We start from the raw sequence: 26,175 nt of genomic DNA, 5'->3' as shown, positions 1-26,175 counted from the left end.
TGGCACGGGTGTCAAACACAAGGCCCGCGGGCCGAATCCGGCCCGCCAGACCTCATCATGTGGCCCGTGTAGCCGTGTAGCCCCAGCCCGCTATTAGAAGCCCAGTCGCTTCCCACCCGCCCATCGAACAGGCTGCCAACGCGACGGTGCATGCGCGTGACGAATCCTCCCACTAACTCCAATATCATAAAGGAGATCGCTTACCCTAGCGGCCTTTTTTGAACATGCGCGACGTCAGGCGTGTAACGCGCATGCGCAGGCGGTGAAGGATTGGGGGGAAAGCCCCGCCGCCGCCGCCTCTGCGCTTGCGCGCTTAAGTGAAAGGAGGTGGAGGTCGCGTGTGCGCCGCCTTCCCCACGCGTGCGTAATAGCTGGCAACCTGTCAGCGCCTGGCCCGTGGCGCCCGTTTGCCGTTGCTGTGGCACCCGAGGGGCCCTGCGGGAGGCTCTGGCTGCGAGGTCTGCCGAAGGGACGGAGCCTTCCAGGAACACGAGCGGCAGCTCAGCCGCTTTCTCCTCATCGTCGCCTTCCCCCTCCCTGCCGCAGCCGCTCACGCTGCTGGTGATGCAGCCCTGCGGCGGGGACGGGGAGGCGGTGGGCGCCTTGCTGCAGCCCCAGGTGGTGTGGCAGCTGCAGCCACCATCGCGGGGGGCCTCGGAGGCACCCTCAGGCCTCATGGTCTTCTACGAGCTGGGCCCGGCAGCGGGGGGTGACGTGGACGGCGACGGAGGTGACAGTGCCGGCAGCCCCGGCGGAGGCCTGGAGGATCTGGACGAGGAGGAGGAGGGCGGCGCCCAGTTGGGGGAGGAGGAGGAGGCGGCGGCTGCAAGAGCTGCACCTACAAAGGCTGCAGCGAGACCACCACGCAAGTGGCCAAGCAGCGCAAGCCCTGGATGTGCAAGAGGCACCGCAACAAGATGTGCAAGGACAAGTACAAGCGCAAGAAGAGCGACCAGGCCTTGGGGGGCGGTGGAAGTGGCGGAGGCGGAGCTGATGCAGAGGGAAGGCAATTTCAGGAGATATGGGAAAGTGATAATAGAGTGGACACATAGTCCTACAGATACAACCGGCCCTTTGAGGGTGACCAAACTGCTGATGCGGCCCCCGATGAATTTGAGTTTGACACCCCTGATCTATGGGATTCCTTCCAACTCTACAATATAATGCTTCTATGATCAGAAAAGCCTGCTGGATCACGCAGATTAAGGCAGAGGGCTCAGGCAGAGAAATCCCATGGGGGTGACACACCCATGTCCTTGCCATTCACCCCATTCCATTCCAGCTGCTGCTGGTGGTGGTGAATAGTGAAGCAGTGATAGTTTCTAGCAAAATCTTGAGAGTACTCATGAAATTCTCATGGGATCTCACTGCTGCTCCTTCTCCTCAGTACAATACTGAACTGGATGGACCAAAGGCCTGACTCATACTATAAAGCAACTTCCTCTGTTCCTATTTTCTGGCAATTTATTCTTCTAACCGGAGAGACCAGAAATTGAACATGGGACCTCTTGCAAGCCAAACATGGACCCAGCCACTGACCTCTCAAAACAGATCCACATTCGCACAGAGGTGGATGAACTTTTTGATCCTGAGGGCCACATTGCCTTCTGAGAAACCTGGGGGCCACAAGCAGAGCAATGAATGCCAACAATAACTTTTAGTGCAGTAGGCTCCAGATTCAATCCCCAATTGCATCTCCAGGTAGGGCTGGTGAAGGCACCGTGCCTGACAGCCTAGAAAGCTGCTGCCACTCAGTGTAGACAGCATTGAGATGGATGGATCCATGCTCCTGTTTTAACCCAGTCCTTTATCCAGAACCATGAAGACTGGAATCTATATTTTCAGGGGAAGGGCCATGGCTCATAAGCTGAGCACCTGCTTTGCATGCAGAAGATCCCAGCTTTGAGCCTCGATAGCATCTCCAGCTTGGACTAGGAATTTCTCTACTTGAAGCTCTAGGGTGGCATTTCCAGTCAGCATCAACAATACTGAACTAGATGGACCAAGAGTCTGACTTGGCATAAGGCCTTCCTTCCTACTAACTTCTGTTCTGTATTCAGAAAAATGACTAGAAACTTACTTTATATTATGGGGATGGACTACAGCTCTGTGCCAGGGCCCAATCTTTTCATGCAGGAGGTCCCAGGCTCAGTCCCCGGTGGCCTTTCCAAAGGAGGGCGAGGCATGTCCTCTGTCTGAAACCTCATAAATCCACTGCTGCCAGTCAGTGTAGGTAATAATCAGCCAGCTAAACCAAGGGTTTGACTCATTAGGCAGATTCCTATTCTCATAAGGGTAAGATGCTGGTCCAAAATCTACCCTCCAAGTTCTCCAAAGTTTTCTTCTCTGGGAATGTGGATTCTGTTTTTCAGTCTCATTCAGCCAGTTTATGATGCTGGTGGACCAATGTTCTGACAGTGTAAGGCAGTGATGATGATGATGACAATGATGATAATTTATTACTTATACCCTGCCCATCTGACTGGGTTACCCCAGCCAATCTGGGCGGCTTCCAACAGAATATAAAAGAATACAACAGAACACCAGACATTAAAAACTTCCCAATACAGCATTGCCTTCTGTGGAAAGTCACATAATTCTTTCTCTCTTTGACATTTGACAGGCAGGGATGGAGGAAGGGGGGTGCCATGGGTGCAGTGTGCCCTGAGTGTCACCACTGAGGGGGGTGACAAAATGCGGGGCAGAACTCACTGCGGTGCCTGCAGCGTGCCTGAGCCACATCTCTCCTGCACTGCCCAAATGGTCCGCCTGCTGCCTCCCCACCAGCTGTAGGGCGGCTGAGTGGGAGGAGGCAGGCAGACCTGCCCCTATGGGTGCGGCGCCCCTGGTGCCCAAGCGGCTTCCTCCACTGCCACTGACAGGAGGACGTTGGCTATGTCTCTGGTCACATCATCCATTGAAAGCGTTACAATTCCACTTTAAACAGTCATGTCCCCCCCCCCCAAAGAATCGTAGGAGCTGTAATTTATTTAAGGTTCTGAGAAGTGTTGGAAGACAACTCCCCTCTCGCAGTTCCAGAGTGGTTTAACCACTAGTACCTCTTCCCAGGGAACTCTGGGAATTTTAGCTCTGTCATGCCCACGGGCATCTGGTTGGCCACTGTGAGAATAGGATACTGTGCTAGATGGGCAAGGTAGTCCATCACACTGTCAAAAGGCTCTTGCCCTCAGGAAGTTCTATCCTATTGTTTGGTTTAAATCTCGTTTCTTGTCATTTGAATCCACTGGTCCAGGTCCTGCCCTCGGGAGTGGAAAGCAAGCTTGCTCCATTTGCCATGTGACAACCCCTCACATATTTGAAGAGACTGATACGGGAGAGACATGTTTTATTGCATCTGGGACAGATGAAGGCATCTGGTTGTGCTGCTGCAGATACACTTTGGTGCTTCTTCTCCCTGCGCTCCCCCCAGGGGTCATTTCTCCTGTGGTCACTGCTGTGGATCTATAACCTGACTATCTGTCTCCAGGCACTGTGGTCATCTGCAAGGGATTCCCACATGGTAGGGTTGCCAGGCTTCATGTCATGTTTACAGACATCTTTGTAGCATAGAGTTGGCCTGCCAATGGGCCTGGTGTCTGAAGCCAGCTCCCCCATAGAGCACGTCCTTGGGGATCTTGCCACCTTCCATTCTGTGGACATGACCAAGACAGTGTAGACATCATTAAGACAGGAGTGCAAACATATTGGGAATGTGGACTTGGGAGAGCACGTTTTGTTTGAGACTCTATCTTGCCATGTGATACCCAAAATATTTCTGATGCAGCTCATGTGAAAGAAGTTGAGGTGTTGCTCCTGGTAGTTGTAAGTTGCCTATGACTTACTTCCAAAAATCAGCATGCTCAACATGCAAGCCTTGTAGACCTTCATCACATTCTTTCATACTTTTTCAGAGAGGCAAGCCATTGTCATGGGAGTTGATGGCGTTATTCAGCTAGTTGAGGGAGGGAGGAACATCCAGCTTTTCCAAGACAGGCAAAGTCTGGATGCTGTCGATTGCTGTGTCAGTGAGTACAGTTCTTGATAATGATTGGTCCATTGTTTCATCTACTTGCTGTGGTCTGTGATGATCTCTCCAGACAAGGTTTTCAGAGTGCAGTTTTCCTGGCTGTTGGTCCAAAGGCTTCCTTTATGCCTTTGTACATATGTGAGTTTTGCCAGTGGCAGTAGTGAATTGGATGCTCCCACACAGCTTTAGCCAATAGTCACTGGCACATTGTTTGGCAATCTGCTGGGCATTGCTCCCTGCCTTTTTCAGTGGAGTGAATGTCTTCCTGCAGGGCAGATGCTTGTAGTTCACAAGAGCCTCACACTTTGCAGCCAGAAGAGGCTCAATGTCATTCTCAAACCAGTCTGGGATCTGTTGTTCTCGTTTGCCAAAGGAGAACATAGCTGTGTTGTAGGCTACCTCTTTGATGTGGTTCCACCTTGCTTCAACACTATCTGTGAGACAGTTCAGTACAGCTTGTTTGACAGAATCAGAGAAGCATTCACAAAGTTCAGGTATGACTGTTCTGGCATTGATTTGAGGCCACACTTTCTGCTTTGTGCTATGGACCCACTTTGGCTGGAGATGGATCTTGCTTCCCACCAGGGAGTGATCTGTGTCCCAGTCAGCACTGTGGTAACTCTGTGTGACACAAACACAGTTCAGTGCTCTTCACCTAGTGACAATCAAGTCTGGCTGGTGCCAGTGGCCTTGACCTTGGATGTTTCTAGGACACTCAGTGTTTTGCCTTGATAGAGAAGAATGTGTTTGCGATAAAGAGGCTGTGAGCCTTTGTCCGTTCTCATTGATGCTGTCAATATCAAAGTGGCAGTTGTCCCATATGTGATGGTTCCCAACTCTGGGACCCTCCTGGCAGCCTGGTCCAGTTCCTTGTAGAACTAGTCCTTGGCCAGAGCACATTCTGGGAGTGTAGACGCTCAATGTGTTAACCAGGCTGGAGGTAGTTGAGAGGCAAAGGGAAAGTAAGCTTTCTGAGTCCGTGGTCAGCAATTCTATTGCACACAGCAGCCCTGGGGTTTCACCAGAATTTTCCCTCCTCTTTGAAAATGTGCAAATACAATTTATTTTATTATTTATTTATTGCATTTATATCCCACCATTTTCTCCAAGAAGCTCAAGGTGGCGCACATGGCTCTTCCCATCCTGAATTAATTCCCACAGCAACCCTGCAATGTAGTTTGAATTAAGAAGCAGTGACTGGCCCAAGGCCACCCAGCAAGCTTCTTGGCCAAGTGCTGGATTTGAACCCTGGCCTCCCAGGTCCTATCCTGACACTTCTAACCACTATGCAACACTCGCTCTCATTAACTGTTGGAGAATGGATAGGAGGTGGAGAAGTGGGAGGGATTTTTGGCCCAGGCTACTTAAAGCAAAAAATAAAAATAATCATTTGGATTCTGTTCACTCATATCTGAGTCTTAAGGCTGCGCTGTAATCTGACTTCCAAATCTTTCCATACAATTCTGCAGCCTAAATATTTTTGGTGTTTTTTTTTAATGGCTAAGGAACAAGCAAGAAAATAAAGTCAATGCTCTTGGGAAACTCTTGGAAATCTGATGGAGAGAGAGGAGTCTGTTAACATAGCAATTCCTAAACTAGCCAACAGCTTTGCTTTCTGATGTTTTAGGAGAGTTTGTCTTTTTTTTTCTTCCTCCAACTCAGTAGTACTGTACTTACCAAATGAAAATCTCTTTGTTCATTTTGACACGCAGGATGAGCTTTTGCTTGTCTGAGAAACAGCAATCATTTGATGAGCAGAATGTAAATCACCAAAGATGGAATTAGAATCTGTCCAAGACAGATAGTAAAAAGCAAAAATGTCCTGATGTTGACCCAGTGTTTTGTGGCCATGAAAAAGGGAAATCCCATGCTAGGGATAATTAGGAAAGGAATTGCAAACAAAAACTGCTGATATTATAATGTTGTTATGCAAACCAATGGCGTGACTACATTTTGAATACGGTGCACACATCTGATTGCCTCACCTCTGAAAGGATAACGTGGGCTTGGGAAAGGTTCAGAAAAGGGCCACCAAAATAATCAACAAGATGGAACAATTCCCCCGTACAGAAAAGTTGAAGTGTTTAATTTAGAGAAAAAGTGAGTAAGAGGCAACATGATAGAAGTTTATAAAATCATGCTTGGCATAGAGAAAGCGGAGGGAGGCAAATTTTGTCATGTATTTTTTATTTAAAAGCATTAACATACTGATTAATATTTCAAAAAATCTCTGAGTTATGTACAGTCTAAGAAACAAACAATGTATCATTAAAACACTGCTTTGTATCACTGTTAGTAAGTGCTGGGCCCCCAAGAGGACTAATGAACTATTGTTTCTTTTTTCCCTCATTTTACAAATATTTTAACAAATAAATAAAGTATACAATTGATCTGCATTTCCCTCGACTTCCCTCCCCTCCTTTCTGCAGTTACTTAGCTTATATATTTTTGTTTCTGCATATCTAGTTCTAGCCTATTTAATATTTTGCTCTTTGTATTCCCTTTTAATTATTTCTTGCTGCACATGTTTATGTCAATCCTGCTACTGTTTTAGGTTGATTACAATACATCTCCAAACAGTCAATAAATTTCCCCCAAACCTTTTTTAAAAGTCTCTTTTCTTGGTTTCTTACTCTTCTGGTAAGTTTCACCATTTCTGCACACTCCATCAATTTTAAATGCCAGTCTTCCTTTGTTGGAAATGTTTCTTCTTTCCATCTCTAGGCATAAAGCATTCGGGCAATTGCAGTAGCGTACTTAAATATATATTTTTCTGTTCTTAAGGTACCTCTCCACTAATTATACCTAAAAGAAAAACTTCTGTTTTTTTAACAAAAGTTATCTTCAACAGCTTTTTCAACTCATTATAAATCATATCCCAGAAAGCTTTTGCTACTTTACATGACCACCACATATGGAAAAAGGTAACCCCCTTTCTCTTTTTACATTTCCAGCAGGTATCTGATTCCAACTTATACATTTCTATTAATTTACTGGGAGTCAGGTACCATCCATAGGATAGAGACAAATTTTCCTCCCTCTCTCATAACACTAGAACTTGTTGACATTCAATGAAGCTGAAAGTTGGAAGATTCAGGGCAGATAAAATGAAGGACTAATTTAAGCAGCACATAGTTAAAATGTGGAACTCATTCCCACAGGTGGCAGTGATGGCCACCAATCAGAATGACTTTAATGGAAGCCAACCAGATGCCGGTGGGAAAACCACAAGCAGGATCTGAGCACAAGAGCCCTCTCCCCCCACAAAGTTTCCAGCAACTGCTATTCAAAAGCATTGCTGCCCCCAACTGTGGAGGCACAGCATAGCCATTGATAGCCGTCTCCTCCTCCTGAATCCGTCTCATCCTCTTTTAAAACCACCCAAGTTGGTGGCCATCACTGCCTCCTGCTGGAGGAAATTCTACAGTTTTGACTATCTGCTGTATGAAGAAGGACTTTTTGTCTGTCCTGAATCTACCAACACATTCAGCTTGATTGACTGTCCACAAATTCTGGGGTTAGGGGAGAAGGGAGGAAAACATAACCTTACCTGGTCAGGAGAAAAAGGTGGACTCTCCTTCACAGGAGGTTTTTAAGCAGAGTTTGGATGGTCACCTGTCAGAGATTCTTTAGCTGGGATTCCTGCATTGCAAAGAGTTGGACTAGGTGACTCTTGGGATCCCCTCCCAACCCTAAAAGTTTATGATTCTGGAGAGAGGGAGTGAGGAATGTGGGAGAAATCTCTGCACAGCACCGCTTTTGAGCCCTCCTCCTGTCCTGCACAGCAGCGGTTCATCAATAACGAGGCATCTCCAAAGCTGTGCTGGCAGCCTCCCCTCGACCAAGGGAACAGATTGAGCTTGGCAACTGGCTCTCAGCAAGGCCAGGGAGTTTTGGAACAAAAACATCACCAGTTCCAGCTCCGTTGAAAACAAAGAGGGGGTGGGGCAGAAAAAAAAGTCCGTCCACATCTGTCAAACATTAAAAATGGCCCCAAATCAGCTGGAAAAGTCATTTGCAGTGTCAATTCCAAGACTGTCTTACAAACAGAGCAGATGAATGAACATGACAGAGACTGAAGTAAGAGACAAGCTGCCTTGGCAGTGGTGGAGGAAAGAGGCCCTGCTAGTTTCTCTCCTTTGCAATGAGAAAGGAGGACCTGAATGCAGCAGCAGCACTCTCCCCACTTGGGATTCCCAGCAACTGGGATTCAGAGGCATTTCCTGCCTCCAACGGTGGAGAGAGAACACAAAAAGAGCCTGGCTGCTGGATCAGGTTGAAGGGGGTCCATCTAGTCCTTACAGTGGGCAACCAGATGCCCTAGTAGGAAGAAGCCCACAAGCAGGACTTGAATGCAAGAACAACTTTTCCCTCCTGCCATTTCCAGCAACTAGTATTCAGAAGTATTACTGCCTCCATCCATGGACGTCAAACACCCATCATGGTTAGCAGCCATTGACAGCTTTATCATCCATGAATTTTTAAAATCCCCTTGTAAAGCCATCCATAAGAAGAGCTGGATTCCAGCTTCCCAGAGGTGTTTGGTTGGATTTTGGACCAGACAAGCATTTGGCCAGATGCAGAAGCAGGGCTACTCTTATCTACTGAGTATGCTTCTGAATAGCAGTTGTTGGGAACCACAAGTGGGGAAAGCGCTTTTATACTCATGTCCAATTTGCAGGCTTCCCATTGGGGCATCTGGATAGCCCTTGGGGAAACAGGATGATGTAGTAGATGGGCCTTTGGCCTGTTCCAGCAGAGCTCTCCTCATGTTCTACTTCCACTGGCTTAGGCAGCTTCTGAATACCAGTTTCTGGAAGCCACAGGAGGGCAGAAGCTATTGTGCTTGGATACTGCTTGCAGTCTTCCCATTGGGTCGGCCACTGTGAGGACAGAATGCTGGCCTAAATTGGCCTGATCCAGCAGGCTCATCTTATGTTCTTTTGGGGGAGTGGGAGGGAAACTGGGAAACTTAAGATTGACAGATTCACCCATATCCCATACCCTCCTACGTTTCTCTGATGAAAATAGGGCCATCCCATTCCATATAGATAATTCTACTATTTATACCCCACATATCTTACTGGGTTCCCTCAGCCACTCTGGGCAGCTTCCAACATATATAAAAACAAAAGAAAATATTAAACATTAAAAAAATCTTCCCCATATAGGATTGCCTTCAGATGGCTTGGGCGATGGATAACTCCATACCCTCCAACATTTCTCCAATGAAAATAGGGATGTCCTAAGGAAAAGTGGGACATTCTGGTTCAAATCAGAAACCGGAACACCTTCTCTAAATCAGGGACGTCCCTGGAAAATAGGGACACTTGGAGGGTCTGATATCCAGTTGTGACCTTCCTTTGAAAAATAAAGCAGGAATATAAAAAGAGCCAAAGTTCAGAGGCAGAGGTTGCCTACCAAGTTCAGATCAGAATTTCTGAATATGTCAGCCCTTCCTTCACTCAAAAAATCCATTTGCATGAGAACAAGCCCCAAGAGAAGCCCATGTCGGAGCTTTGATGCCCCAAGATTACAGGTTTCTCTCTTCCAAGAACTATGCAGTGCTCCAAATCCTTTCATTTTTGTGGCTTTTTTTTAAAAAAAGCATTTTATGTTACACTCTGCCCCCGTTGGCACTGATGGTTCACAAATCACAATGCGAGGAAGCAAACGACCCCTCCATTTAGAGGAGACTTGGTAACAAAGGCAGCAAATGAGGCTTTGCAGGGCAACACAGGAATGTTAAGCAAAGCGGTGGTTTTGCTTGGGTGAGTCACTCCAAGGATCGGATCCAGCTTCCAAGCGGTCTCAAACATGACTAACTCCAACTTCTGTCTGTTCACTGTTTCCAACAACAGGCCTTAAAAGGGGGAGAGAGAAAGAGGGGCTGGTGAGGTATGTTTCATTCGACTTCCCTGCACAGATTTTTTTCCACAGTCCATGACTCCCATCTGTCTAATGCAGAAAGCGAGGGCACTTGTGGCCCTCCAGAAGTTATCTGGACTCCAACTCCCATCAGCCCCAGCCAGCATGGCCAAAGGTCTGGGGATGATGGGAGTTGTAGTCCAGCAACACTTGGAACATCTAACGTCTCCATTTCTGTTGAAATGCCAGATCCATGAAGACTACCATCCCACCTGAATTCCCTCTGAATTTGTCAAACACTGCCCGTCATTTGAAATGTTGGCAGCTCTGTTGACTTTATACCAGGTCAGGCTATTAGTAGATCCAGTTGCATCAGCCATAGAGGAGCCATACAGGAGCCCCAAGACTGAAGGAGCCTGGTGCATACATGTGACATCACTTGTCACATGTGTCTCTGGATGCTGGGCAGGCCAGTGCAGCCTTCGTGCTGGTCCCTGCAGCATCGGGAGACATTGCAGGAATCAGTGCAGCCTAACTAGGCTGCACTGCTCCCCACAGCATTGGGAGACACTGTGGGGACCAGTGTGTCTGGGGTGAGGTCACACTGACCCGCACAGCATCTCCCAACACTGCCACAGCTGCAGGAAGGCCTAACAAGACCTGCTGCTGGCTGTGGAATATTGAGGAGGCCCAGTCCCCTCTTTGAAAATTTTGGGGGCCCTCAGCCCCCCCAAGAGTGTTATTGATCAGACATGCACATAAGAACATAAGAAGAACCTGCTGGGTCAAGCCAATGGTCCGGCTAGTCCATCATCCAGTTCTCACAATGGCTAAACAGTTGCCTTTGGGAAATCAGCAAGCAGGATTCAAGCACAAGAGTCCTCTCCCCTCCTACATTTTCTAGCAACTGGCATTCAGAAGCATCGCTACCTCTGACTGTGGAAGCAGAACATAGCCATGGTGGCTAGTATCTTTCCAGTCCTCTTTTAAAGCCGTCCAAGTTGGTGGCCATCACATAGTTCAGCTATGTGCTGTGTGAAGACGGTCTTTCTTTTATTTGTGCTGACTCTCCAGCTGTCAACAAATATCTAAAGTGCTGTCCCATGGAAGATGGAGCAAGCTTCTTTTCTCCTGCTCCAGATGGATTCGAGTCACAAGAAAAGAGATTCGAACCAAACATCAGGAAGAACTTTCTGACAGTAAGAGATATTCAACAGTGGCATGGACTCCCTCGGAAGGTGGTGGACTCTCCATCCTTGGAAGTTTCTAGGCAGAGGCTGGATGGCCATCTGTCATGGATGCTTTAGTGGAGATGCCTGCATTGCAGAGGATTGGACTAGATGACCCTCGGGGTCCTTTGCAACTGTATAATTCCATGATTCTATGATTCTGCTTCACTGAATGTTCATGAGTTTCATTGTTATGAGAGAAGCAGAAAAACTTTTCTCTATCCACTTTCTCTATGCCACACATAATTTTACAGCTCTATCATGGCTTTCCTTAACCAACTTTGCATGTTCATAATCAATATATGTGGTTTTCCCCCCACAGACAATAGTCCATGTGGGTGATGATTTCTAAGGCCTGTGAATAGAAAAGAAGGAAATTGGTGCCAAGAAGCAGGAGCAACAACCAAAGAGAAGAAAAAGGGTGCCTAACAGCACTAGAGGAGAAATTGTTTGCATTTGAATGAGAAAAGACCGGTTATGATCAAACGAATAAGCAAATCATAGAATAAGCAAATCCTTCAAGATTCACACTTCTCTGAATTTTGCAATGGAGATCTCCAATCAAGAATGCATATGGTAGGTGGAAATGGACATAAAATCTGCAGATATTGGTGAAAATAAGTTATAAAAATGCATTGCATTTGAAGAAAAAGAAGAGTTCGGATTTGATATCCCGCTTTATCACTACCCGAAGGAGTCTCAAAGCGGCTAACATTCTCCTTTCCCTTCCTCCCCCACAACAAACACTCTGTGAGGTGAGTGGGGCTGAGAGACTTCAGAGAAGTGTGACTGGCCCAAGGTCACCCAGCAGCTGCATGTGGAGGAGCGGAGACGCGAACCCAGTTCCCCAGATTATGAGACTACCACTCTTAACCACTATACCACACTGCAAAAAATATGTAAGTTACCATTCCTACAAAACCAGGCTTGTTGTTCTATCAGTAGGAACTGCTTTCCCTTCACAACTCCGAGACTGTCTTTCATTGCTCTTCCCTGGGCTGGAAGAAAATGTCCCTCTGGCAATTGTCCCACATACAACAAGGCAACATGCTTTGAACATTGCAATTAAATCAAATAGGGCATTGATTGTCTGAGGGGTATTCATACATCTTACCATAAATGCTGTGATGTTGGATGAAGATTGTTGCTAGAGGAGGATGGCAGGGGAGGGTCTTTCATGTCCTGGGGCATTCCATTATGCACAAGAGATATGGAGGGAATGCAAGAGGAAGTTTGGGTATCCTTGGTAAGGAGGGAATGCCAGAGCACTGATAGTCCTTAGAACCATGAGGACTATGGCTTTACTTTATTTTTAGGGGAAAGTTTGCAGCTCAGTTGTAGAGCATCTGTTTTGCAGGTTGAAGGCCCCAGCTTCAGTCTCTGGCATCCCCAGTAATGGCTGGGAACAACTTCCTGCCTGAAACTGCCGAGCAATTCGCAACCAGTGTTGACCAATGATCTGATTCAGTGGAAGTCATAAGAAGAGTCTGCAGGATTGGAACGAATGCTCATCTAGTCCAATATCAAAATGGCCCCCCAGATGCTCCAGTGGGAAGCCCACAAGCAGGACCCAAAAGCAACAGCAACTCTCCCCTCCTGTAGTTTCCAGCAGTTTGTGTTCATGCCTCTGGCAGTGAATACAGAACCATAGTCATTGTGGCTAATAGCCATTGATATATGTCCAATAATCCTTTAAACCCATCCAAGTTGTTGGTCACCACTGCATCCTAGAGGGGGAAGTTCAATAGTTTGGGTGAAGGAGGACTTTCTTTTCTGCCTTTAATCTTCCAATGTTGAGCTTCATTAGATTTCCATGAGTCTTGGTGTTATGAGAGAGGGAGAAGAACTTTTCTCTGTTCATTCTCTGCATGCCATGCATAATTTTATAAAGGTTGACCTTGTTGTCTCTTGCGTGCCCTTTCTCTAAACTAAAAAGCCCTGAACTTTGTACCCTTTCTCACAGGGGAGGTTCCCACCACCACAAAAAATAATAGCAATAATAAATTATTTTGATTGCAAGTTTTTCATTAAATATAACATGTAGCTTGTCCTGGAATGTGTGCAGAGGAGGGCGACCAAGATGATCAAGGGTCTGGAAGCCAAGCCTTGTGAGGAAAGGCTGAAGGAATGTTTAGCCTGGAGTAGAGGAGACCTGATAGGCATCTTCAAATATCTCAAGAGCTGTCCCATGGAAGATGGAGCAAGCTTGTTTTTCCCTGCTCTGGAGGGCAGGACCCGAACCAATGGTTTCGGGTTACAAGAAAGGAGATTCTGACTAAACATTAGGAATGATTTTCTGACAGTAAGATCCATTCAACAGTAGAATAGACTCCCTTGGAAGGTGATGGACTCTCCTTTGCTGGAAGTTTTTAAACAGAGATTGGGCTGCCATCCATCTGGGAATCTTTAGCTGTGGTTCCTGCATCGGGGTTGACCTTTGGGTTCCTTCCCAACTGTACAATTCCATTATTCTGTGAGCTCCAACCCATTTCATTCTGAGAGTCCCAAATCACGGTCTTAAATCTGTATGCTAATTTCTCATTTTCCTAATCCTATTTGATTTTTTTTTTAAGTCACCAAGAATAGTCTGTGCCTTTCCTTTTTATTACAAAAAGAAAAAGAAAAAGCCCAGCAAAGTGTGCTTCAATCCTGTGGTATATTTTAGCAGATTTATCTGGCAGCTGCCAAGCCAAGGTTCCTCCTCAGACAGAAAACAGACTTCTCAGAAATGTGAGGATACTTAATTAATCCCAGGGGAGTCCGGAGTGAGTTCAGCTACTGGAAATAGATTTCTTCATTATTACAGAGCAATTTGGGGGTGGGGCCTGTGTGTTGCAAAAAAGGAGGTCCAAAAAAACTGGAAAGTGTAAGTAACTGTCTTCGTATTCGGTTGGTTATTCCACAGGGGAATGTTGAACCAGCTAAGAAGTGGGCGGAAAGATTAATTCTTCCATTGACTGGGTACTGTCTGCATGGATGGTTATTATTTTCTCCTCTTAGTAATATTCTCCACAGTGATGCTGGCTTGAAGATTTTCAAAATCCCAAGCAAAACCACACTCAGATTCATACCACATGAATGGAGTAAAGGCACAGGGAGGGTTTCCTTATACTGCAACTCAGTGTATTCAGTATTGAACTAGATGGACCAATAATCTGATAAGGAAGTTTCCTACGTTCCTATTTAATTTATGGATACAGTATCCAGCCCATTTTCAGAACTTTTATGATGACTAGAATCTGACTTTATGTTTAGGGAAATAGCAAAGTATAGATAACCTGTAGGGGCATAGCTGAGTGTAGAGAACGTGCTTTGCATGAAGTAGGTCCCAGATTCAGTCCCCATATTCACCAGGGAAGGTTGCCTCCACAGTTGGGAGGCAGCAGTGCTTTTGAATAATACTGAAGGAGTGGGGAGAGCTCTCAGCAGCCTTTGATACCATCAATCATGGCATCCTTTTGGACTGTCTAGAGGGGCTGGGAACCGTGGGCCCTGTTATACAGTGGTTCCGCTCCTTTCTCCTGGGCCATGTCCAGAAAGTGGTGGTGGGAGATGAATGTTCAGACCCCTGGGCTCTCACTTGTGGTTTGCCTCAGGGTTCCGTCCTCTCCCCCATGCTTTTCAACATCTACATGCAGCCGCTGGGAGAGATAATCAGGGGGTTTGGGCTGGGTGTTCATCAGTATGCGGATGATACCCAGCTCTACCTCTCTTTTAAATCAGAACCAGTGAGGGCAGTGAAGGCCCTATGTGAGTGCCTGGAGGCAGTTGGAGGATGGATGGCGGCTAACAGATTGAGGTTGAATCCTGACAAGACAGAAGTACTGTTTTGGGGGGACAGGGGGCAGGCAGGTGTGGAGGACTCCCTGGTCCTGAATGGGGTAACTGTGCCCCTGAAGGACCAGGTGTGCAGCCTGGGAGTCATTTTGGACTCACCGCTGTCCATGAAGGCACAGGTCAATTCTGTGTCCAGGGCAGCTGTTTATCAGCTCCATCTGGTACGCAGGCTGAGACCCTACCTGCCCGCAGACTGTCTCGCCAGAGTGGTGCATGCTCTAGTTATCTCCCGCTTGGACTACTGCAACGCGCTCTGTGTGGGGCTACCTTTGAAGGTGACCCGGAAACTACAACTAATTTAGAATGTGGCAGCTAGACTGGTGATTGGGAGTGGCCGCAGAGACCGTATAACACCGGTCCTGAGAGATCTACATTGGCTCCCAATTTCCGAGCACAATTCAAAGTGTTGGTGCTGACCTTTAAAGCTCTAAATGGTCTTGGCTCAGTATACCTTAAGGAGTATCTCCACCCCCGTCATTCTGCTCGGACACTGAGGTCCAGCTCCGAGGGCCTTCTCGCAGTTCCCTCACTGCGAGAAGTGAGGTTGCAGGGAACCATGCAGAGGGCCTTCTTGGTAGTGGTGCCTGCCCTGTGGAACTCCCTCCCATCAGATGTCAAGGAAATAAACAACTATCTGACTTTTAGAAGACATCTGAAAGCAGCTCTATTTAGGGAGATTTTTAATGTTTGATATTTTATCAAGTTTTTAATATTCTGTTGGGAGCCACCCAGAGTTGTTGTTGTGTTTGGGTCCTGCTTGTGGGTTTCACATAATGCACACGGGGTTGGCCACTGTGAAGACAGGATCACATAGCTTACCCCAAAACATTATGGGAACCATAGTTTACCCCTCCCAGGATATAATTCTCAGCTCCCTTAACAAACTACAGTTCTCAGGATTTGGGGGGAAGTAATGTGCTTTAGAAGGGACACGGGTGGCGCTGTGTGTTAAACCACAGAGCCTAGGACTTGCTGATCAGAAGGTCGGTGGTTCGAATCCCCGTGATGGGGTGAGCTAGCAGTTCTAAAGCATGCCAGTGCAAGTAGATAAATAGGTACCGCTCCAGCGGGAAGGGAAATGGTGTTTCTGTGCGCTGCTCTGGTTCGCCAGAAGTGGCTTAGTCATGCTGGCCACATGACTCGGAAGCTGTACGCCAGCTCCCTCAGCCAATAAAGCGAGATGAGCGCCGCAACCCCAAAGTCGGTCACGACTGGACCTAATGGTCAGGGGTCCCTTTACCTTTACCTTTAATGTGCTTTAGATGTCTGGTGTGTACCCAGCATTTCTTAGAAAACAGTTCAAAGCATCTACTTCAAGATAACACCCAACATTTCCACTATCTATAAACCAATATTTTCTTCAATCCTTAAACCCAGATAGAATAAGTTCATTTTCTTTTTCAAGCTAGAGGTATATATAGAGTTTACAATCTTTAGTAAATATTGATAGTGAATCAATAGTCAACTTTGCAATCACAGCTAAGTCCAATAATGTTAACAACCATTCCTCCATGCCAGGTAATGAAGAATTTTTCCATCTTTGTGCATATAAAAGTCTCACCGCAGTGATCATGTACTGAAATGTTTCGTTGTCTTGTTCTAATTGTATATTCATAAATCCCAGCAGGAAGAGCTCTGGTTTCAATTGAACATTAACCTTCAAAATCTTTTGTATCAGTGTATGTATTTGTATCCAATATTTTTTAGCTTTTTTACATGTCCACCAAGCATGATAAAACATCCCTTCATGTTCTTTACACTTCCAACATACATGTGGAACATTTTTATACATTCTAAATAACTTCTTGGGAGTTAGGTGCCAATGATACATCATTTTGTAAAAAATTTAGATCATAACATAATACGCATTTTAACCCTTTAATCCATATATGTTCCCACTGTTCCATATTATAACCAGGGTGTTTTTTTTGCCCATTTAATCATGCATTCTTTAACTTGTTCTTCTTGTATTTCAAATTTCAATAAGTTTATAATGTGCTCATCATCTGTACACGATTGTATTTCAAAATCTTTTTTTTGTTCTGTGCCAAAAGTCTTTTTATCCAACTAAAATCTCTGTGTTAGTTGTAAATGAGAAAACCATTGGGAACTATCACATTCCACTGTTAACTGTTCCCTTGTTTTGATGTTATAATCTACTTGACTCCACTCTAATAACTCTTGATAAGTTAACCCAGTGGTGGAACTTAATGCTCTGGCACCAGGGGGCGGAGAGCAGGTGGGGGCAGGGCTGGTGCGCATCCTGGGGGCGTGACATGCTGCCTGTAGGGGCATGGTGCATGTCCTGAGGGTGTGGTGTGCTGCCTGCAGGGGCATGGCGCCCAGTGCGGGCGAGGGGGCAGCCGTGATAGCACCCCACCAAGATCACACTGCCGGGGGCGGTGCACTCCCCCCCCGCACTCCTCTTCCTCAGCCAGTGATTTAACCATTTCTCTTTGGTGTGAAAAGCTTTTTGTGGTGAAATTTGTAAGAGTAAACAACCTAGGTTTATATCTATTCCAAGTTCTATGGCATGTGTATTAATTTGATTTTTAAAATCCACATTAACTTTGACTTTATCATAACACAAATATCCATGCCATCCAAACCTTGAATCAAGTTTCCTATTCCTCAATGTCACCCTCTCCTTCATCCACACTAAGCAACAAAGCACAATTTCAAGCTGCAAAGCACAATTTCAAGTCAGGTAAACCCCTTTCTCCCCTTTCCTTTGCATTGTTCAATACTTTAATTCCACCCCCACCCCCCACCATAGAAAGTTAGATACATCTTTTTGCCATTGTTTAAATGGTAAATCATTGGTCAAAATAGGTATTGTTTTAAATAAAAAAAAATCATTCTAGGCAAAACATTCATCTTTATCACTGAGATTCTACTCAATAATTACAGTTCTAGCACCTCCCATCTTGACATACCTTGTTTTTATTTCAGCCCATGTTTTAGCATAGTTAATTTGAAACAATATACAATTCATATTTGTCGTAGTAATACCTAAGTATTTTATTTTTTCAAATTTGAAACCCTGCTTTTTTCTGTTGTCATACTCTTTATTAACATTTTCGCTTTCTGGTTATTAACATTATGTTATACCAAAATCATTGAGTGGGCTTCCCATAATGGCCATTTGCTCAGTCACTGTGAGAACAGGATGCTGGACCAGATGGGCCATTGGCCTGATTCAGCTGCGCTCTTCTTACATTCTGCTCTTCAGTCAGCCAAAGTAGACTTCCATTCCACTGAAGTCTTTGGACAGCTAGAAACACAGATGTAAAGCAATCCTAAAGGTAAAGGTAAAGGTACCCCTGCCCGTACGGGCCAGTCTTGACAGACTCTAGGGTTGTGCGCCGATCTCACTTAAGAGGCCAGGGGCCAGCGCTGTCCGGAGACACTTCCGCGTCACGTGGCCAGCGTGACAAAGCTGCATCTGGTGAGCCAGCACAGCATATGGAAACGCCGTTTACCTTCCCGCCAGTAAGCGGTCCCTATTTATCTACTTGCACCCGGGGGTGCTTTCGAACTGCTAGGTTGGCAGGCGCTGGGACCAAGCAACGGGAGCGCACCCCGCCGCGGGGATTCGAACCGCCGACCTTTCGATCGGCAAGCCCTAGGCACTGAGGCTTTTACCCACAGCGCCACCCACAATCCTGGAAGCAATCCTGGAAGGCGTCAAATGAGCGACTTCCTATATTGAGGGAAGAGGGAGAGTTTGGGCAGCCTGATGAGTATCAAGGCTCAAGTTTTCCATTGGTTTTATGGACCACCATGAGAACATGTCCCTGCTAAGGTCTTGGGCAAAGTTGGGAGGAGAGAAGTAGGCTGAGCACATGAGCAACTGGGAAAATGCAGGCTGGCTAGTTTTGCTCCACTGACCTCATTCATTCCTGCAACTCATACATAGCCCAACACAGTTGGCATCTTGGTCCTATGGAGCACCTGTCCAAGAAGTAGAAGAAAATACTCTCTGTGTGTCTGAGGTTACAGAGAAAGCAAATTTATTCCATATTCCACAGAATGAGCTGGTAAAACTGTTTCTGGGTTGAATCAGTTCAGAATGCCAGTGGGGGAATTGAGGGCCAGAATGTTCCTCTGTTTTAATAGCTATGACCTGTATTTAAAAAGGTAGATGAGAATAGGGGAGGTAGGGGAGAATAGTCCCAAGGCAGCTTTCCCTGGCTGGTTTGGACCATAACTCCCAATAGCCCCCCGTCCCAGTATAGAGATGGTGAAAGTTATAGTCCCAAACATTAGATGAGCTCTGCTGGATCAGGCTAAAGGGGGCCCATCTAGAAGACAGCTTCCCAGGTTCACACTTAATTTAGTCTTCCATCCAGAACAAGGAGGACTAGAAACTTATGTTTAGGGGAAATGAAATAGACTCAGAGTCCTGTAGTGATTTCATGCAGCTTGTAAAACAGTGATTGAATTGCCCCCCAAACCTCAGACTTTTATATACATTATTTACACAATGAATCCCGTCTGACTGGCTGATTCTGCTTCCCTCCTGGAGCCTGATTGGTCTTTTCCTCCAAGCCAATCAGTTGTTGCATTCTAGGATCCTACCTGCCAATTGTTTTAGGATCCAAGCTTAGTACAGTGGTACCTCGGGTTAAGTACTTAATTCGTTCCGGAGCTCCGTTCTTAACCTGAAACTGTTCTTAACCCGAAGCACCACTTTAGCTAATGGGGCCTCCTGCTGCTGCTGCGCCGCCAGAGCACAATTTCTGTTCTCATCCTGAAGCAAAGTTCTTAACCCGAGGTACTATTTCTGGGTTGGCGGAGTCTGTAACCTGAAGCGTATGTAACCTGAAGCGTATGTAACCCAAAGTACCACTGTACATAACAGGAAAGGACACAGCTCAGCAGTAGAGCATTTGCTTTGCGCGCAGAAAGTCCCAGCTTCAATCCCTAGTAACTCCAGACAGGATTAAGAGAGACCCTGGTTTGAAATTCTGGAAAGCGCCTGCCAGTCAGTGTAGATAATACAGAGTTAGATGGACCAAAGGCCTGACTTGCAATAAAGACAGCTTCTTATATTCTTATTTACTTCAGCCCTTTGTTTTAAACAAATGAGGATTAGAATCTCACATCTGCAAGTACAGTTGGGAATATCCTCTGCCTGAAAGCCTGCAGGTTCTTCCAGTCAACATAGACAGTGCTCAACTGGCTGCACCAAGGATCTGACTTGGTGCACGACAGCTTCCAATGTCTCCACCCTGTGATTAGTCATTTCCATTAGCTGTGTTTCCTGCATTGCAAGGGATTGGACTAGATGACCCTTGGGGTCCCTTCAAATTCCACAGTTCTGTGATTCTATGATTCTGCCCTCACAGCAGCCAGCCACAGACAGTGTAACTTGCACCAGATTTCATTCTTACCACCTGGTGGAAGAGGAATGACAAAGAAGAAAGAATGAATGGGGATGGGGCAAAGTACAGTCCAAAGAAAGGTGAAAACTTTTAATGCAGCAGCTGAACAGCTTGGCAGGGCTGACTGGAAATTCCTAAACTTATGAACATGAGGTAATCCTGACGTAGGTGAGATATGAAGGTGGGGTACGTCCTCAGAGAAGAGTTCGAAGTCTGCTCGACTCCTCCAGGGTCGACATCACGGTCTTCAATTATCAGACTCCAAAATTTGCCAGAAGAGACCCACTTCTTTCCAGCAAAACATCTCATCCAGGAACAGTATGGCTCAAGCTGAGCCTAAGTTGCTCTCCAACTAAGAAGTTATACCGGGAGGGGGGGAGGGAGCAGACGAGGAAGACAGAAACGAAGGAGAGCCTGCTAGCCCATCTAAGACGAGCATCCTGTTTTCACAGTGGCCAACCAGATGCCCCAAATGGGAAAACCACAAGCAGGACACGAGCACACAAAAAATATTCTCCGTTTTTTGTTCCCCATTATCTGGTATTCAAAGGTAGGCTGACCTTGACCATGAAGGTTCTGCTGTCACAATAGGCCTCCATAGCAAAAGCTCTGCTGGGTCAGGCTAATGGGCTGTCTAGTCCAGCATCCTGTTTTCACCATAGTCACCCAAATGCCTATTATGGGAAAAGAGGGACGTGGGTGGTGCTGTGGGTTAAACCACAGAGCCTAGGACTTGCCAATCAGAAGGTCAGCGGTTCGAATCCCCGTGACGGGGTGAGCTCCCATTGCTCAGTCCCTGCTCCTGCCCACCCAGCAGTTCGAAAGCACGTCAAAGTGCAAGTAGATAAATAGGTACCGCTCCAGCGGGAAGGGAAACGGTGTTTCCGGGCGCTGCTCTGGTTCGCCAGAAGCAGCTTAGTCATGCTGGCCACATGACCATCTGTACGCCGGCTCCCTCAGCCAGTAAAGCGAGATGAGCGCCGCAACCCCAGAGTCGGTCACGACTGGACCTAATGGTCAGGGGTCCCTTTACCTTTACCTTTAGTCCAGCATCCTGTTTCCACCATAGTCACCCAAATGCCTATTATGGGAAACCAGCAAGCAGGATCTGAGCACAGGAGCACTATCCTCTCCTATGGCTTCCAGCAACTAGGATTTGGAAGCATTGCTGTCTCTAGTCTTCACAGTTCTAAATATAGGGCTGATATCAATAGGAACAAAGGAAAGCTGTCTTCTACTGAGTCAGACCACTGGTCCATCTAACTCAGTGCTGTCTACGCTCCTTGGAAATGCCTCTCTGGAGTTTCAAGGAGGGGACATTCCCAGCCCTACTGGAGATGCCATAAGGGGTTGAAGCCGGGACCTTCTGCATGCCAAGCAGATGTTCTGCCACTGAGCTCTGCGTGTGCAAGAGCACAGCCCTAGTTTACACCATCTTTTATCTATTAGCGACTGTTCTTCCCAATTGCAGCACAATTTCTATCATCATAAACAGGAAATTCCACACGCAAAAGGGTGTGTATGGAGACAAGTGTGCTTGCTCCACCTCCTATCCCCATAGCCCTTTGTGCATTCAAAGACCACCATCTGAAGTGGGGCTCCTTGCTTCTACTTGGTGTGATACAGAATTAATGGACACAACTACCTTAGGTCCATTAATTTAAGTGGACCTGAGTAAAACTTAGTTGGGATATAATGTATTATTCCCAGAGAGAATTTTTGCAAATGCCTATATGACCCAATCATCTGCAAGGCAATAAGCACGCCTACTGAAATAATTGTGGCTAGGTTAGAAATGTATTTTCAATTTCAGTGGGTCTACTGATATTAGTAGGACCAACACTGGATAACCCCGTTTGGTTTACATTTTCCAACTCAAAAAAACTTTTATGGATTAAAAACACACACTGGACATTCCTGACTGTATCTCAGTGTGGCATCTTGTTCTCCAGAAGTTTGAACTGAAGACTGGGATCCAGAAAAAAATAGCAGCTAAAGGGGTGGGGGGTTGTGGCTTCAATGCACTGCAGTTGTCAACAGGCTTGCCAGAATAACAAAGCCATTTCCAGTCAAACACATGGAGAGCAGATTGTCGCAAACCAAATTAATAAACTGGGGGTGGGGGGAGAGGTTTTCCTGCAGTGCGAGGGCTTGATCCTATAAAGAGCTGATGAGTACAGTTGGCTGACGTTTTTTATCTGCTAGTGGAGAGCATGACAAAAAGTATTATGATCTAGAGGCAGGGAAAGAGAGAGCTGGCAGATTCGTTAGATTGTTCTGATGCAACCTGCTAGGCAGAACATCTCTCGCTAGGCTTGGGGAGAATTTCACCTGAACTGACCCAATTTGCCCCTCTCGAACAATCCGCACTACACATTTGAAGCAGTGCTATGCCACTTTAAACAGCCATGGCTTCCCACAAAGAATCCTGGGAACTATAGTTTGTTAAGGGTGCTGAAATGCAATATCTACATCTGATGGCCACCATGGTTTTCTTTCCAGTAACCAAAAGGAAGCTGGTCTAAAAAGAATGATAAAAACAGAAATAAAACCAGCAGTTAAAAATGTTCATTATTAAATTACATATCTGGGTATGCTTGCCTAAACAACCCCCCCCCCTCAATTATTAGCTATTTGTTTATTAACTGTGTAAATGTCTGGTGACCTCACCTCAAAAAGGATATTGTAGAGTTAGAAAAGGGTAATCAAAATGATCAAGGGGATGGAGCAACTGCACAAATCTTGCAGAGTTTGGGACTTGCGGGGGGGGGGGTTGGAGAGAGGACAAGACAACATGTTAGAAATTTATAAAATTATGCCAGGTATGTAGAAAGTGGATAGAGAAGGGAATTCCTCTCTCACTCCCAACAATAGAACTCATGGACATTCAATGCAGCTGAATGTTGGAAGATTGACGGTGGATAAAATAAAGTCCTACTCCATGCAATGTATAGTTAAACTGTGGAACTCACTCCCACAGGAGGCAGTGATGGCCACCAAGTGGGATGATTTTTAAGAAGACACTGGAGAGATTCATGGAGGAGAGGTCTATAAACGGTTACCAGCCAGAATGGCTACGCTTAGCCTCCACAGTCAAAGACAGTAAATGCTTCTGAATACCAGTTGCTGGAAGCAACTGCGGGAAAGGAGAAGGCTCTTGCACTTGGCTCCTGCTTGTGGGCTTCCTATTGGGGCATCCGGCTGGCTACTCTGAGAAGAGGATGCTGAACTAAGGTGGGCCATTGGAATGATCCAGCAAGTGCTTCTTATGTCCTTATGATTGAGGTCGTTCCAATCTGCCTTTTATCGTACAACACCTTGGGATGGTTTACAATGAAAAGTGAATTGTGTTTTTTTAAAATAGGTACCGGTAAAAGAGGGATGGGGGTGGCGCTGTGGTCTAAACCACAGAGCCTAGGACTTGCCAATCAGAAGGTTGGCGGTTTGAATCACCACGACGGAGTGAGCTCCCGTTGTTCAGTCCCTGCTCCTACCAAGCTAGCAGTTCGAAAGCACGTCCAAGTGCAAGTAGATAAATAGGTACCACTCTGGCGGGAAGGTAAACAGCGTTTCCGTGCGCTGCTCTGGTTCACCAGAAGTGACTTAGTCATGCTGGCCACATGACCCGGAAGCTGTACGCCGGCTCCCACGGCCAATAAAGTGCCACAACCCCAGAGTCGTCTGTGACTGGACCTAACGGTCAGGGGTCCCTTTACCTTTACTGGTAAATACCTCCAGGGACTGGAAGGTGGGTTTGACTTAGCAAATGAAGGGGACCCAGCTCTCCCATCAATCAACAGCAAAGCGTTCAAAGATGCAGCCAGGGGCAGGGTGCCCAGGTCTTCTGCTGCCTTTGCTCTTTTTCAGAGGTGGGGAAAAACACGGGAAAAACACGTTCCAACTTAATCATAATCCACCCCTGGCAGAAGGTACAGTGTCAGGCAAATGAAGGCAGGGTTTTGATGTGTGTGGCCTGGAGCGAAAGGCCTTCTAATCTCAACGACACACCTCCAAGTTGTGGCGGGGGGTGGCTGGTGAGTGGGAGATCATTTCCCTCCCCACATCCAACCACCTGACTTTCTTTTCACTGCCTCAAATGCAAGTCTGCAATCAGCTTTGCATCTCGCATTGTGACATTTCATGTGGGAATGTAGAAGCTGCTCTGGGAGGGAGGTAGTTGTTGTTTTGTACAAAACAAGTCTGCTAAGGAGTTTTCAATCGAGAAGACCCATTGACCCATTCTGCCAATTTGCGGGACGGAAAGAGCATACCTGGACTTGCAGACTAGCCCAATTGTACAGCTTAAGCAAATAGAATTGTAGAGTTGGCAGGGATCCCAAGTGTCATCTAGTCCAACCTCCTGCAATGCAGGAAGCACAACTAAATAATATTTGTGTGATTGTACCAAAGTAAGTGCACTGAGCCTGGATAGCTCAGTTGGTTAGAGTGTGGTGCTGATAATGTCAAGGTTGCAAGTTTCTGCATTGCAGGGGACTGGACTAGATGATCCCCAGGGTCACCTCCAACTCTACAACTCTACTATTCTATGATTTCCATTGGTGAATCCAGTACTGTCAACAATGACTGGCAGAGACTTTCTAGGGTTTCAGGCAGGGGACCTTCCCAGCCCTACCTGGAAATGCTCTGGGAACCTGGGGTCTTCTTCATGCAAAGTGATGATATGCTACTGAGCTATATCCGCTTCAACTAAACATTGTAGTCATTATTGTTCTGCCTCTGACATTGGAGGTAGGAGGGGATCTGGAAATCTGCCTAATGAGCCAAAATGTTGCTTCATCTGGCTCAACAATCTCTAGGGTTTCAGGCAAGGAACATTTCCAGCCCTACCTGGAGATGTTGCAGGTTGAACCTTGGGCTTTCTGTATAAAAGCAGATGCTCTTCCACAGAACTATAGCTCTTTGCCAAAAAAACCAATGTAAGATTCTAGTCCTCATTGTTTTCTATAAGCGAAATAATAACACAGAAGACCAATGTTCTACGTTGACAGGCAGCAGTGGCTCCACAAGGTCTCAGGCTGGGGTCTCTCTCAGCCCTACCTGGAAATGCCATTGGGGAACTTCTGCATGCCCAGCAGATGTGCTGTCCATGAGTATGGATATCCTCCCCCATCAAATCCTTCTGCTCCACCACACAGCCTCTCCATAATGTTATTTCTCATTGATCTGCTTAGGTTTTTTTTTATTAAGTTATGTATTTTTGAGTTTTTAACTGTAAGTCACCCTGGGATCCTCAGATGAAGTGTGTGTGTGTGTGTAATAAATTAATATATAAAGTTAACAAATAAAATAATGATAATAAAATTTCCAGGTCGTCGACTCACAAGGAGCAGCTGTTTGGCCTTATTGGAAAACACTTTTTTTTTGGTCTTTTAATATTTTCGGGAGGGAGGTGGTGGAGATTGTACATTACAAAAAGCTGTTTTAATTGTCTCTGCTTGGCCTCGACCAGCTGGCAGACACTCTCCTCCGAAAAGCGTGTGTTGATTCTGATCAGATGTCTAACATTTTCCACAGGAGATGCCAAGTTGAGGAACATTTTCCCCCTCTTTGGAAAGTGGTGGAGATGACCATGTAACACTGGTTATGGGGCAGCTCAGAAAAATGCAACAAATGAATAAATAAGAGTAGAAAGGAAACCTGGGCAAAAGAGGAAGCAAAAGCAAATACATAAAGATCGCTGGATGGAAACAGGGGCTGTTTCATAGAATCATGGAATTGTTAGAAGAGGCCCCATGGGCCATCTACCTCAGTAATGCTGTAGACTCAGCACCCTGAAATGTAATGCTATAGACTCACAGCTAAGGAC

General features: G+C 46.2%; 1 pseudogene; it reads left to right on the top strand.

Annotated features, from left to right (window-relative positions):
• The first annotated feature begins 564 nt into the window (after positions 1 to 564).
• Positions 565 to 26,175, top strand: part of LOC128406955 (regulatory factor X-associated protein-like) — a 49,759-nt pseudogene continuing 24,148 nt past the window's right edge.

Source organism: Podarcis raffonei, chromosome Z (genome assembly GCF_027172205.1).
Source record: "Podarcis raffonei isolate rPodRaf1 chromosome Z, rPodRaf1.pri, whole genome shotgun sequence".
NCBI classification, from domain to species: domain Eukaryota; kingdom Metazoa; phylum Chordata; class Lepidosauria; order Squamata; family Lacertidae; genus Podarcis; species Podarcis raffonei.
This window is presented reverse-complemented; position numbering and strand designations above follow the sequence as displayed.